Source organism: Octodon degus, unplaced genomic scaffold, assembly GCF_000260255.1.
Source record: "Octodon degus isolate 3935 unplaced genomic scaffold, OctDeg1.0 scaffold00092, whole genome shotgun sequence".
Lineage (NCBI taxonomy): Eukaryota > Metazoa > Chordata > Mammalia > Rodentia > Octodontidae > Octodon > Octodon degus.
The window spans coordinates 3,253,520-3,267,956 of record NW_004524668.1 but is presented as its reverse complement, the minus strand read 5'-3'; positions in this window follow the sequence as shown (position 1 = coordinate 3,267,956).

The window sequence follows — 14,437 nt, the reverse complement described above, 5'->3', positions numbered from 1 at the left end:
TTTTAGGGAAGGGTCTACAGGGTGTTCAGGGTCTCACTACTAGATTGGACTCATGGTGATCCACCTATTTACAGCCTCCCGAGAGCTGGGATTGCAGGCGTGCTCCACCACGCCCTGCCTCAATTGCCATCTCAGCGCACCCCGGGGGCTTGCAGGTACTTTAATCCTTTGAGCTATTTGGCCGGCCAGTGGCTTTCCTGATATGAATACAGCTGTTTTCATCATTGAGAAGAGCACATTTCCTGCCATCGCTGAGGATGCTGTGGTTCTCTTCAAAGCAGCTTTAGTCCTTATTTTGAGCATAGCTTCCTGGCCCCAGGGCAGACCCCTCAGCCTGCTGGCACAGGTTCTTCATCCCTTGGGCACAGATTTCCTTGCTTCTACCACTGACTTTGGGGCCTTCCCAGCACAGATCCTTGATACGGACTTGCATGAGACATTGTCATGGGCTCTGGGCCTCTAGCTGTACTCACGGAAGACATTGTCATGGACTCTAGGTTTTCAGCAGGACTCATGCAGGGCACTGCTGTGGAATCTAGACCCTCAGCTGGGTTCTTTGTGCCTAATGCATGGTCAGATCTCCTGCATTCTTCAGCATTTGGCTTTTTGGATGAATATTATCAAATAACCCTATAAATTGTGAGTCCTGTATTCAGCCTATTCCCTTGCAAACCCTGACAACAACAGGAGGGAAAATATACAAAAAAAAAAAAATGTGTTCTGTGGAGCATGCACAGGCATTTCTCCTTGTCACTGTAACCTAAATAATACTGTATAACGACCATTTCCATTGCATTTACCTTGTGTTAGACATTTTAAGTAATCTGGAGGTGGTTTAAAGTATACAGAAGGATGTGTATAGCTTCTATGTAAACAAATTTTGGTATGTGGGGCAGGGTCCTGGAACCAGTCCTTCCCTGGGACACCAGGGGACAACCATACCAATAAGTGAGAATGACTGTGTTACGTCTTTATGGACACTGAAATTTTACTTTCCCATATTTTTTTTTTTTTTTTTTTTTTAAATATTTATTTATTTTTATTTATTACATTTATTTATTGTGTGTGTGTGTGGCCAGCTCAGCCCACCAGGGGGCAGGGCTGGCTGGCATGTGGTGCTGGGGATCGAACCGTGGTCCCTGTGCTTCGCCAAGCTTGATTCAAGTAGGTGCTTTAGACCACTGAGCCATCTCTCCAGCCCAACTTTCCCATATTTTTCATGTGTTCACAAAATATTTTTCTTTCCTTCTTTTTTCGCTTATTGAAAAGGTGCGGCAAACTTTCTTAGCATGAAGGCCAAACACAGACAGGTGTCAGGGAGAGACCGGCCTCAGGCTGGAAACTGCTGCCTGCTACAGATATGGGACTGGCTGCAAGGCTGGTGGAGAAGAGCCCAGAATGGCCCGCCTGCCAAGCCAGTGGTCCTTCCACTGAGCTCGTCGGCCATGGTCAACCCAAGGGCATGGACAGGAAATCACACTGGGCTCACAGCCTTTGACTGGAACGTGAACATTTTTTGCAATCCCTGCCCTGCACCACCTGAGCGAGACACTGGGCCTCCAATACCAGTGGGCAACACAATCCCTGGGAAACGAGCCCCATCTCAGAGGTTCACACGGCATGAGTTGGGAGTGAGGAGCCTGCACTTTCTCAGTGTAAGCACCCCCAACTCATGCCCAGCCCTGTGAACTCAAAAGCTGGACTCAGGAGACCAATAACATCTGAAGGTGAGGAAAAGGGGAGACAGACTTCATGTCCACAGACACCCACACAAGATAAGAGATGCAAGAGAAGAAAGCCTGATGTGTGGGGGTGGGTGCTGGAACTAGAAGGACTTATGAGTCAGAAAGGCTGGATGCAAATCCCACCCCTGTGACTTATAAGCTATGTGTTCTCGAGCTAATTACTTAACTTCTCTGAGCCACAATTTCTTTATTACCACTTTGAAGTAATAAGCACAAACATCCCCCAAACTTGAAACTCAAATGGGATTCTGTGTGCAAGACCCCAGGACCCAGGAAGTCTCTACCAGTTGTAGCTGGGCCCACATAGGTGAGCTGTTGCTGGAATTGGGGTGCTACAGTCATATAGCGCTCTCCTAATTTTAATGTGGTCCCAAATCACTGGGGTGGTGCCAAAATGTGAGTTCTAATTCTTTGGATTCCCGGTGAGGGCCTGAGAATGCTCTCCTAACAAGCCGCCGAGCATAGGACGGTGCTGTCTGCTGTCGGGTAGCTAGGCCAGGGGCCGTGGCGCAGCCTCGTGACCACCTGTGAAGCTGGCCTCTCCAACCGCAGGCAGGCAGGCAGCGAGCAGCACAGAGGCTGGTAGACAGCAAGCTCTCGGTGATTAACTAGCCCTGGCATGGCTGCTGGTGCGGTCACAGTGATTATGTCTGATGGCGTTGGTGAGGGGGTTCAAGGGCAGCAAAGGAAAGGCTGACGGACACTGCCTGGCAGAGTGTTGCTCTCTTTCGCTGTCTCCTCCACAGCCTCGCTTTCTGCTCTCCTGTTGCTGAGGGGACACCAGATGCCCTGTCTTCAGCCCCTGTCCCCCCATGCAACAAACGCCTTCCTGTCAGAGCAAGCTGCGAGCCGAGTTTATTTTTGCACATAGCCAGGAGGCATTCTCTTAGACAACCCTGTTGGCCAGCTGCAGGAGGAAGGCGGGTGTTTGTTCAAGAAATCCAGCAGGCCCACCCAGGGAGGGACACCCACCGCGGAGACCTGGCAGGGCACAGAGCCCCTAAGGGGGAACAAGGGCTCCCAGTTCTAGGCTGGCCCTTGGCCGTAACTCACCGAGTGACTTCAGATAAGTCGCTGGGCCTCTCTGAGCAAGAGGGTTGAAGGAGATTGACTGCATTAAGTAGACCTACAGGCTCACTCAAGCCCATGGATTCAGAAGTAGGGGGACTTGGTGCCTGACGACACCCACAACAGAAGGGCAGAGAGCTCCATCAGGGTCACTGGTCAGCAAGGAAGCAGTGGCCAAGTCCCCCTGGGTGTGTTAGATCATTAATTGACTGATTAATCCTGCTTATGCTACTGAGGACAGGACCTGCCACAGGCCTATGGGTTCTGCACTCCAGGATCCAGACAACCCTGGATCCAGGGCTATGTAGTGAATCCCATGATGGTTGTCTCTACTGAACCTGCCCAGACTCTTCTTCCTGGTTATTGTCCCCTAAGCAACAGAACTATTTACATATTATTGACATTGTACTGGTATTCTAAGTCATCTAGACATGATTCAAAAGATAAGGAAGGGGCTGGGGTGTAGCTCAGTGGCAGAGCACTCACCTGAGTTCAATCCCCAGCTCTGCAATACACAATCGAAAGAAGCAGATGAGAAGATCCGGCTATGTTAGATACATGCTGCATCATTTTATCTGAGACCCACGCATGCTCCCATTGTGGGACCTACGGAGGCCTGGAGCCCATCCCCCAGGAACCCTGAGTGTATCCTTAATCCATGCTCAGTGGAGAGCTGCAGAACGTAAGAAAAAAAGGCAAGAGGGATGGAATGTCAAGGTTATGTCCCACCTGGAATGAAAGGGAGTGCGGTAATAACTCATTGGCCCTCCCTTGGGACAGTTGCCACCGGAAGGCTTTGGCAGGGAGATGTTTATCAAAGGATCAAGAATATGCCTCCTATCATACAGGTATCATCTCACTTAACCCTCAGTGCTGCCCGAGAGGTGGGTACTGTCACCCCCATTCCGGCCCAAGGACACAAAGGCTGTGGAATCCCTAAGGCCTGAGAGTGAGCCGTGAAGGGGAATTCTGGGGGGAGCACTTTGCTGGGTGCCCCACCTAGTCTCTGTGCCATCCCCTGCCTCTCCCGGCCTGTCCCCACTGCTCTGGCACATGGTCCTGTCTATGCCGTCTCATCACATCTGTGACCATCTGCAAACAAGGGGGGATGTTGGTGAGTCGGCCAGCAGAGGAAAAAAAGGAGGTGCAAAGTGTCCCAACCACCCCTAGGTGTCAAGGGCTGTGCTGCATGAACCCTGCAGGTCCCCAGGCGGGCTGCTCACAATGGCCCTGAATCACTCACTCTCTGTTGCTAGAATGATAATTTCCTTAGAAGAAGTGAAAAGGTTTATCTTGGCTCACAATTTAGTGGGTCCCAATCCGTGTCAGGGTGGATCTGTTACTTTGAACATCTGGAAAGGGTGGCCGTGGTGAGGAGCATGTGACGGAACAAACCTGCCCGTATCATGAGCCTGGAAGTCAGAAAAAGAGAGGAAGAGACCCGGTCCTGCAATCCCCTGTGCCCTAAGGACCTCCCACAAGCCACACTTCCTGTAGGCTCCCACCACCTGCCCGTGGCACCACCCCAGGGACCAAGCCCCTGGGGAGACATCCAGGTGGAAGCCTCGGCAAGCTCACTCCAGCTTTGCTCCTTTCTAGCTCTGTGACCTCGGGCAAGTCGGTCGCTTTCACTCTGATCTTCCGTTTGCTTCATTGATAATGTCGGTGAACGAACTAGCATAGAAAAAGCAGGACCCCAGCACATAGCAGGTCCACCCTAGAGAGCAGCTGTCATAAAGAACAGCGCACCATACCAGACACATAGTAGGTCCTCAGAAAATGTTAGCATCCTCATCTGTAGAAGGAGACTATTAGTCGCTGCAGGGGTTCGGTGAGCCAGCACTGTGCCGTGCGTGCACACTTGGGGCAAGGCTTCCCTCATCTCTCCAGTCTCGATCCAGGGCCCTCAGGCATGGCCAAATTTTGGCAGGCAGAAGCGCTGCACCACGGGACGGGCTCCAGGGTCAGCCCTTCTTGGGACAGGTGTCCCTGGGGTGCAAGGACCCACAGGAGTGCCAGCTGGGCCCTCGTTAGCAAAGTGGCTGCAGTCCTTGTTAGGAATCCATCGGCTAATGTGACTAAAGGTGGTACATAAATGTCAGCCTCGCTGGGATCTGGGCTCAGCTGCTTACCAGGGAAGGGGAACCAAAGCACCTGTCTTTGCTCCTTCTGTTTTCTAGTTCAGACCGTGGATGTCTCACTCAGAACCTACTGTGATGGAGGAAGCTGTGTGGGGCTTTAGAGCACTGTGGGCCTGATGGTAAGAGAGTGGACAAAAGCTGGGGAAACTGCTTTCCAGGGTGCTGCCCACCGGGTTAGGTAAGTGTGTAACCTAGAGCCACTTGCTCCTCAGATTCTCCATGTCCTCACCTATAAAATTGTGAGCAACAAAACATAATTTAAAAACAAATGCGCTGCATGTGGTGGTGCATACCTGTAATCCCAACTACTCAGCAAGCTGAGGCAGGAGGATCATAAATTCAAGGCCAGATTGGATGATTTAATGAAACTCGGTCTCAACGTTAAAAAGCTAAAAAAGAAAAAGAAAAAGAAAAAAAGCTGAGCCTAGAATTCACAAAATAGTCAAAGCAGTGCCTTACACAGTTACCCCTGGCAGCAGCCAAGAAAACAGAAAGAGAGGCGCTAAGGGAGGGAACAGCTTTCTCTCTAGATCAATCTGCTTACTGAGGGAACTGGGTGTGGTTATGTCCAGGTCAGACAGGCAGCCTAGTGCAAAGGGGGTGCCCTGGACCGGGAGTCCTAGGCCCAGGGTCAAGTTGTGTCCTGAGCATCCTTTTTCTGTGTGGCTTTGGAAACTGCTTTTTTCCTCTCAGCCTCAGTTTCCCGATCTGTAAAATCAATAGACTGGAGCAGATGATAGCTGGTCCTTTCCACTCAGCCACATCGAGCTTCTCCAGAAAGTGGTTGAGACTGTAGAGAAAGGGAGGTTTAATTGGTTGGGATTAGCAAATGGCAGAATCCCCAGGAAGGAGAGGCCCTGGCTGCTGTGTCTTCCAGGAGGCTGGAAGCTAAGAGCAGGGAGTGAGCTCCCCATGCACTAGCCGGAGCCCTAGAAGAAGGAGTAGGGCTGGGGCGGAGCAGCGAAGGCACTGACATTTCTTCTCACACTAGCAGCAGCATCCTGACTCCTTCTTGGTTCCAGGCCTGTCCTAAATGCTCTGGGTCAGAGCTTTATGAATCCCCACGAGGTGGGCACCGACATTATGCCCATTTCACAGGCATGAAAACTGGCGTGCTAGGAGGGTAAGTAGTTTGTTCAGCCAAGACCTCGCAGCTGGTTCTCAGCAGAGCGGGGATGTGGACAACGGCTTTCTCTTGAGGTACAGAAAAGGAAAGCGCTATCTGCCGAGCACATCCTGCCCGCCCAGCCCTGTGCTCGCAGCTCCACAGAGCGCTTGCTTGCTCGGCAGAGCTTGCTGACAGCATCCTTGTGAGGAAGGTGTTTTGTTGCTGTCATAGGAGATGAAATGAAGGCCCAGAGACAAAGTGCCTGCCTGTGGCCACAAGGCTGAGCTGGGAGCCTGACTGAGAGCTGGACCCTTCCCGGCTATCTGAACAGACAGTATCTTCTGCCGAAGCCCTGAGCTGGGCTAGCGTCAGGAGGAGGGGATGTGACTGTGGCTTGTGTAAAATGGGGGGAAAGCTGACTGGGCCCTGATCCCAAGCTGGAGCAGAGGCTCCAGGACACAGATGGGGGTGGGAAACACCCAGGTAGGGTGTTGGGAGGCTTTGCAGGGCCGTCATGTGCTCCCATGGCATCAATCACATGCTAGGGTAGGTCTTCCAGTAAGTACCTGCTGTGCCCCTGGTGCTACTGAAGGGCCTTGCTTTGATGCCACTGAATTCTTGTGTGATGTAGGCCCCAGGAAGATCACCCCATCTTACAGATAAGGAAATCAAGGCTCACAGAGATTGAGTTACTGGGCCAGGATCACACATTTAGCAAAAGCCAAACTCAGATCCTCAGGGTTCAAAGCCAGGGTCTTTCACATGGGCTACCTTTTCCCTCCCTAGTGTGAAGGGCTCAAGCCACCCACGCTGCCAGGATCTGTGTCCAGTACCTGCAAGGCAGGTCCACAGCCCTGCTCTGCCCAGGAGCCTCAAAGGGTTAACTTCCCAATGGCCCCTGGTCTGTCCCTGTCAGTCTCCCTTGCTTGCCACTGTGTTATGAGGACCAGACCAGCTTCTTGCTCCAGGCGGCTCATGGGTTCTCAGCTCAGTGGTTCTTGCTCCAGATATTAAATTACTCATAAAATATTTGCTGTGTCCCTGAAGCGGCTGCCGCCTCCCCTCTGTAGCCGCTGTTCCCTCCCATCATAAGGTCATCAGTGGGGAGGAGGTCTCAGAAAATGAACGGAACTTTATCTTGGGGGATATATGAGCCCCGTAAGGAATTTTCCAGGGGGAGAGGATTTTGACGGCAAGTCTCATTTTGGACCTCCCAGACTAAGGCCTGGGTTCAGGACTGCACCCCCAAATTCCAGTGCCATAGCATATAAACAAACCAGAATGTTAACCACCCCTAGCCCCTCAGGATAAGGCCAAGGGTGACCTGGAATAGGTTCCCATTGTCTGAGGGGCGAGTGGTCCTCCTCTCCACCTCCCTCCCCCACTGGGTTGCCAAGGCAACCTCAGTGGGGGGTGGGAGGCTGGACCGCTCAGCTCCTGGCCAGGCTACCCGGCATGCTCTGCTTTCACCCAGTTTTCTCCCTCATTGCCCCCAGGGCAGGCAGGGAGTGCGACCAGTCCTGCCCTTTTGCCAGTCAGCCCTGGGTTAGTGTCCGAGGGTTTTCACCTCCAGTCCCCTGCCTCCAAGCAGAAGATTTTCCTGCATAGCCCCCAGGAACAGGACTTTTATGAGTGAGGTGTGACAGAATGGTTGGGGGGTCTCTCTGCAGCCTCCTGGAGTTAATGAAGTCAGTTAAGCCCTGGGATTAGAAGGTCGGGGTCACGGATACAGCCTGTGTTTGCGGAGCGACACCCCACCCCACCCCTGGCTCCCACCAGCTGTTTCAGAAATGCTAATGCTGGTCGTCTAGGGAACTGGTGAGAGTAGATGGGACCTGGCAACCCCCCCCCCTCCAGCCAGGACCACCATCCCCCGGAGTGTGCACCCCACAGCCTGGAGATGGGCGCCTTGTCTCCTTCCGGTTCACAGAAGACCATTTTCAAAGCAGAGGTCCCTGTGTTAGGAAGCCTTGATCACCTGGAGTGGGGCTTCATTAATGCACCTTTCAGAGGAATTGGGTTTGGCCTTTGTTCAGCGCCTCTCGGGTTACACTACCACCAGGTGGCGTTGGTCACTGCCCAAGTAGAGGGTTTCCCGAAGATTCCTGAAGACATAGCCCTCCACCACAATTTAAAGCATGCCATTGCTTTTTAATCAATATCAATATACTAATACTACTATAGTCCTTCCCTCTTCTCTAGGATTTCACTTTTAGCCCTTTGCACAGCCAACCACAATCTAAAATACGAATATTTGCCTGACTCCAGTGGGAGCAAGAGATCACGTCCCAGAACTTTACTACCATATATTGCTCTAAATCTTCTCTTTTATTAGTTATTGCTGTTGGTCTCTTACTAAGCTTAGCTTAAGTGTAGGTGTGCATGGGCAGGAGAGGACATCCGGGCTCTCTAGGCTTGGTAACTTTCTACTGTCTCAGGCCTTCCCTGGAGTCTTGGAACAAATCCTCCACAGGCAAGGCAGGGGACTGTACAGGGCCTTAGTTAGGTAGTTAGTTAGTTAGTTAGTTAGTTAGTTAGTTTTATAGCTTTCTTTACCTTTGCACAAGATGTTGAAAATAGCCAAAGTTAAACAGACTTCACTCGAGCTCTGCGTTTTGTTTGGTGGTACAGAGCAGCACCTCGCCACGCTCCGGGACCAGGCGGCCTGCATTCAGCTCCCGGCTCAGCTGCCCACTAGCTGTGTGACCTTGGGCAAGATATTCACTCTCTCTGTGCCTACGGTTTTGTTTTTTAATCTGCAAACTGGGAATGCTAGAGTGTGTCCCTTCCAGAGGGTTGTTCTGAGGACTTAATGCGTTAATGCCCATGAAGTGTTTAGAACAGTGCCTAGCGCGCTGCACTATGCACTTTAAAAATGTTGGTTATCAATATTTAAAGATGATGCATGAGAGCAAATTTCCAAAAATAATTTGTATCCTCAGCTCTGCAGACATCTCTTTCTTGCTGCGGCCTTTCCTCTAGGGTACCTAATCAGGTGATTCATTTCAGGGCCGTGCTGGCCTGACACCCAGGACCAGCCCAGATGCCTCCTCCAGCTCCCTCCGCCCACGTTCAAGCCCATATCCTGATGTTAGCCTCACCTGCTCAGCGTCTATAGGACCTGTCTCCTGTACTCCCTCTGGTTGTCACCCTGATGTCACCCCTAGGCCTCCTCAACCGTCTCCTGCCACTTGTCCATTTCTCCTCTGATTCAGTCACCCCACCAAAGTCATGCTTCCCTGCTCAAGTGCCCTCTGTGGCTCCCAAGTGGCCCTGGGGTAAAGTCCCGGCTCTCTAGCAGGGTCTCTGTTGATCGACTCCCTCCTCGGAGCTCCATGATGCTCCTGCCCAGCTGCCTCCTGCAGAGCTGCCAGTGGCCTGGGTGCTCTCAGATCTGCAGCCTGCATAGGAGACAAAGCTGCTTCCTTCTCTCTCCTTCCTTCCCTCCCACCCTCCCTTCCTTCCTCCCTCCTTTCCTGTGTGGGTCGTGCCTTCAGCCTCAAGAGTGGGGCCCTGGTATGGCACCCCAGGTATGACACCCCAGCCTCCTGCAGCCTCCAGACCAGCTGCAGACCCCTCCTCATGCACCCCCAGCTCTCCACATGCAAAGGGGCTTTTAGTCCACCTGTGTCCCCGGAGATGCTCCAAGCAAAGCAGGCCTGGAGAATGCACCTGGGCTGCCCATCTTGCCCTGTTTCTCCAGAATGTCCTCCTCCCCATCCCGACTGCCATGATGCCTCTAGGACAACCCTCTAGATGTCTCAAACATCACCTTCCCAGGAGCCTTTTGGTAACTTCTTCCCAATTCCATTCTTGGGTAAAATACACCATTCTTGCCTCAAGAAATCCAATAGATTGGAATGAACTTGACCCCTGTAACTCATGATGTCATCCCAGGCCCTAGAGTAGGGCCTCGTACACAAGTGGAGCTCAAAAGCAGTAATGAGTGGCTGATCAGATGAGCAGGCTTAGGGTCTGGACCAGGGGTCCTCAACCTGTGTGATTCTGTCCCTTCCTTCTGCCAGGGGGAACTCTGGCAATGTCTGGAGACTTTCTGTTGGGGGTTCTCTCCTATTGGAGACATTGCTGAGATTTAGTGGTAGAAGCCAAGGATGCTATAATATATGGAAATACCCCTTAGAACAGAGTTCCGTGGCCCAAATGTCACCAGTGCTGAGCTAAGAACCCCCCAGCATCAAGATCGTTGCATACAAATCTGTCTCTCTGGTACACAGGGACCCCCAGGACAGGGTTTGATCTGTGTTTCTTCCTCAGTCATCAGAGAGTAGGCGCTCAGCCCAATTAGGTTTCTTTAGTACTGGGGACCAAACCCAGGTCTTCACGCATGTCAGGAAAGTGTTCTTCCACTGAGATACCTCACCCCAGCCCTTTCTATTATTTCATTTTGAGACAAGGTCTTGCTAAGTTGTGCAGGCTGACCTTGAACTTGTGATTCTCCTGCTTCAGCTTCCCGAGTAGCTGGAATTTACAGGCATGCACCACCTCACTCGGCTCATCCATTTTTAAAAATAAGCTCACAGGGAGATGATTCATGTCCTTTTTCTGACCCAGCTCCACCTCTCCCTTGGCGCTTGGCCTAACCCATGCCACCAGATGTCCCTTTGGGGGTTGCTCCAGGATCTCCTGGCTTCAGCTTGCTGAGTCCCTGTGGTGTCCCAGGCTCAACTTTCCTTTTCTCAGAGGCCCCTGATGGTCACAGCCACAAGGAATCCACAGCCGAAAAGCAGACCGCAGTGCCAAGATTTCAGGAAGTTCTGCTGGTTGTTGGGGTCTTAGAAGTGGGCTCTGGTTGTCTACTCATGTGCTGTGTGCCTTAGCTAAGCCACAAGACCTCAGTGAGCCAATGGCGTGATATGCACCCCCTGGGCTGCCTGGGGATCAAACTACCCTCGGGTCCTCACTTCCTGCACACAGCCCCAGGACATTCCAGGTTGAGGGGAGGCCAGGACATCCCTTTGCTGTCCCAGAGCCTGGGTGTTCCAGAGCTGTGGGTGTCCCTGCTCAGAGGGGTGCTGCTATCTCCAGGGCCACCGCTGTCAGATGTGACCCTTGAATCCCCAGAGGTGGCCACACAAACAGCCTTTGTGGTTTGGGCGATGTGGCCCATGGGGAGCAGCACAAAGGGTGGGAAGAGAGGCCCCCAATCCTCTTAGGACCAGGGGCTGCTGCGTGTTCCCACTGCGGCCCATCTGCTCCTGGGGAGCTGGGCAGAGCCGGCCAAGGCCCCACCGTCTAAAGCAAGCAAAGCTGCCTGGGAATGAAAGGCAGGGACCTCGGCGGCCCAGATCCCCACGGCAAACACAGCCTGGCCCAGGGCCTGGGAGGGGGCAGGGCTGATCCCTGGGGGAGGTTGTGGTTAAAAGTGCCGCCCCAAGAGAGGGACCTAGGGCTAATCCCTGCCTTCCCTTCCCACACCCCGCCAGGGACCAGAGGGCTGAGATCAAAGGTCCTCTCTGTGCCAGGCGCTTGGTGGGGGCCCCTTTTACGCATCCCTATCTTTTCCTTGCAGCACTCCCTTTGACAAACAGGCTCAGTGAAGCCAAGTCACTTACCCAAGGTCACCCAGCTGCTGTGTAGACAAGCTGGGATTGCAGCTCAGGGCTAAATCTAAATTCATTCATCTAGGTAGCTGCAGTTTACTAAACTGCTCTTGCCAGGAGCTCTACAACTGTCTCTGTGTCTTCCATGGGACACTGAGGCCACAGGCAGAAGATGACGGGCCCCCAGGCCACAGACCTGATGAAGTCTTGGCTGTCTGTTCCTCCCCTGGGGTCTGGTCAGGGTCCCTGTAACTTCAGTCCCCAACCTGGCTGCGCATCCTCAGTCTGGCTGCTTTGCCCTAAGAAGCCCGGCTTTCTTCCTCTGCCATCTGGGAATCCAGGAGCAGCACAGTACCAGGGGTTCCCTGAGATGATCTGTTAAAGGCTTCAGCTCCAGGCCCTGCACACAGAAGGCGCCCAATGGTGGCAGCCTGCACAGCAGGCTGAATCCCAGAACAGGAAGAGATGGAAACAGCACATTTCCTCCCAGAACGGCTGGCCTCAGACACTCATTTTTTCCATGGTTGGGATTTTTCTGGCAGAGGGAGGAAGGAGCCCAGCAAGAGGACAGGAGGTGCAGGGAAGAGGAGTAGGATGCAGCAGTTGGGGCCCTGGCTCTGTCCCTTCCAGGGAGGGGACAGCTGCCCACATCCCTTGCCCACAGGAGGCCCTTAGGCCAGAGCAGTAGGGTCCGGATATCAGAGCCTCCTGTTCATACACACAGAGGCACGTGTGCACCTGGGTGCATGTATGCTCACATATGCACGGAGCCCTAACCCTAACCATTTCACAGATCTGAAAACTGAGTCAGGAAAGGGGTCATGGCTCCTGGAGGCCTCCCAACTCCTGGGCATCATCCAGGCTCCTGGGACCCTCTCTATGCCTTGCTCACTTCAGAACCTCATGGGACAAGAGCCAGCCAGGTGGGCAAGGTGACAAGTGCTTCTATGCCCTGTCTCCCCCATTCTACTAGGTCTGGAAATGGGCCATGCTCAGCAAATGGAAAGCAATCCATGAGCCTGTTTTTGTCTTCTCCTCTTCCCTCCCTCCCACCTTTCCTCCAATCTTCCTTCTCTTTCCTGCTCTGTTTCTTTCTTTTCTATCTCAGCATCTCTCATAACCCATCATTCCCTGTCTCTCCTCCAGTTCCCAGGGAATCTGGCGGTGTGACTTTGAGCCTGATCTTGTCACTTGGGTTCAGAGATACTGCCAGGAGTTTCCCCAGGGACCATGTGCCTGCCCTGGCCGTGGGGACCCTGACAGTGCATGCTCACGGTTTGGGCCCAGTTCCTCCAACCCTGGACAACTCCTTGATCCTTTGGAGAGCTCTCTTCCTCCACATGCAGAAGACAAACATGGCCTCCACAGAGGTCCCTGTGCCCAGGTCTGGGCCCTGGAGGAATGTGAGGAGTTGTGTACGGACTTTATCCACCTCTGACAGGGTTGCTCCCCAGTCCCAGAGCTGTCCAAAGAGCTCGAGCCATTTCCTTCCCACAGCTGAGCAGGCCTAGGGGTCCCGGCTCTGGTTTACCTATGTCACCGCATTCCCAGTAACCCTGGCTTTGGGGTCACAAGAATAACCAACACCACCCTTTCCCCATGCCTGGTGGGGTGTGTGGTAATAATACACAAGTCATTCTGTTCCAGCCTTAAGTTCCACATTAGTGAACTGGAAATAGTTGCTGAAACTTAAGAAGGGGAAATTTCAACTTAAAAAAAAAATCTGGGGCTCAGGTAACGTTTTACCAAATTGGTAGCTCGGCTAATGGATCCACGACAGAATGTCTGCTCTGCCCAGACCCTTTCTGCTGACAAGGAAACTGGGGCTGAGCAAAGGGGGCACCTGCTGGAGAGCCGAGCTCCAGCGACAGCTGTGTCCAGGCTTGAATCCAGCCCAGGTCCCTGCAGTTGTTCAGTGCGTGTTATCAAAGACAGCGACTCCAGACAGGAGATCAAAAGGCTGCTTCCTGGTGCACAAGGGGAAAGCCTCATTACGATGTGGCCAGGGGCGGGGCAGCCGGGAAGACAGCCATGCACACACAGGAAGAGATGCCAGGTCCCAGACAGACTGTGGGCAGCACTGGAGCCCGTCAGAAGGGATGGGGTGCCAGGGAAGGCTCCCCTGAGGAGGATGAACTCTGCCAGCCTTGGGGGGGAGGAAAGGGATGTGGGAGAGCTGGCTCCAGCCTTCATTTATTGAGCACCGACTGTGTTCCAGGCACTGAGTGTGACTCTGAGAGGTTGGGGACCTTGTCCCAATATTCCAGAGGAAGATGCTGAGGGTTAAGAAATCTGCCTCGTTGATACCACGGGGCTAGGCAGGACCAGACTGAAGCTGACTCTGGCATCCCCAGCCCTCCAAAGTCCCTGTAAGAATAGGGCAAGTGGGGCGGGTATGTCTGGAAGTGAGAAGGGGGTGGGTGGGACAGGCTCTGGCAGGGCAGCCATGTGGGAAGTGGGATGGAGAAGCTTGAGCCAGGCCGAGGGGAGGGCCCAGGGCAGCTGGCCTGAGGGAGCTTCTCCCAGAATGCCCTACTGGGGGCTCCTGTTGGGCCAGGAGTTCGTGCATCCCCCAATCTATGATTCAGCCAAATACTTCATGGATATCCACTGGGTAGCAGGTACTGTCCTAGACACTGGGGGTGCAGTGGTGACAGATACAGGTGGTACCTGGCCTCAGGGTGCTCGTCCCTCCAGGAGAAGCAAGAGAAAAATCACACAAATAAGATCATTTCTCACTTCAGGCTCTGTACAGAATTAGTCTCCTGGAACTGTGGCCAAACCTCTATAGGTCAGGTAGCTCCGAACACCTGC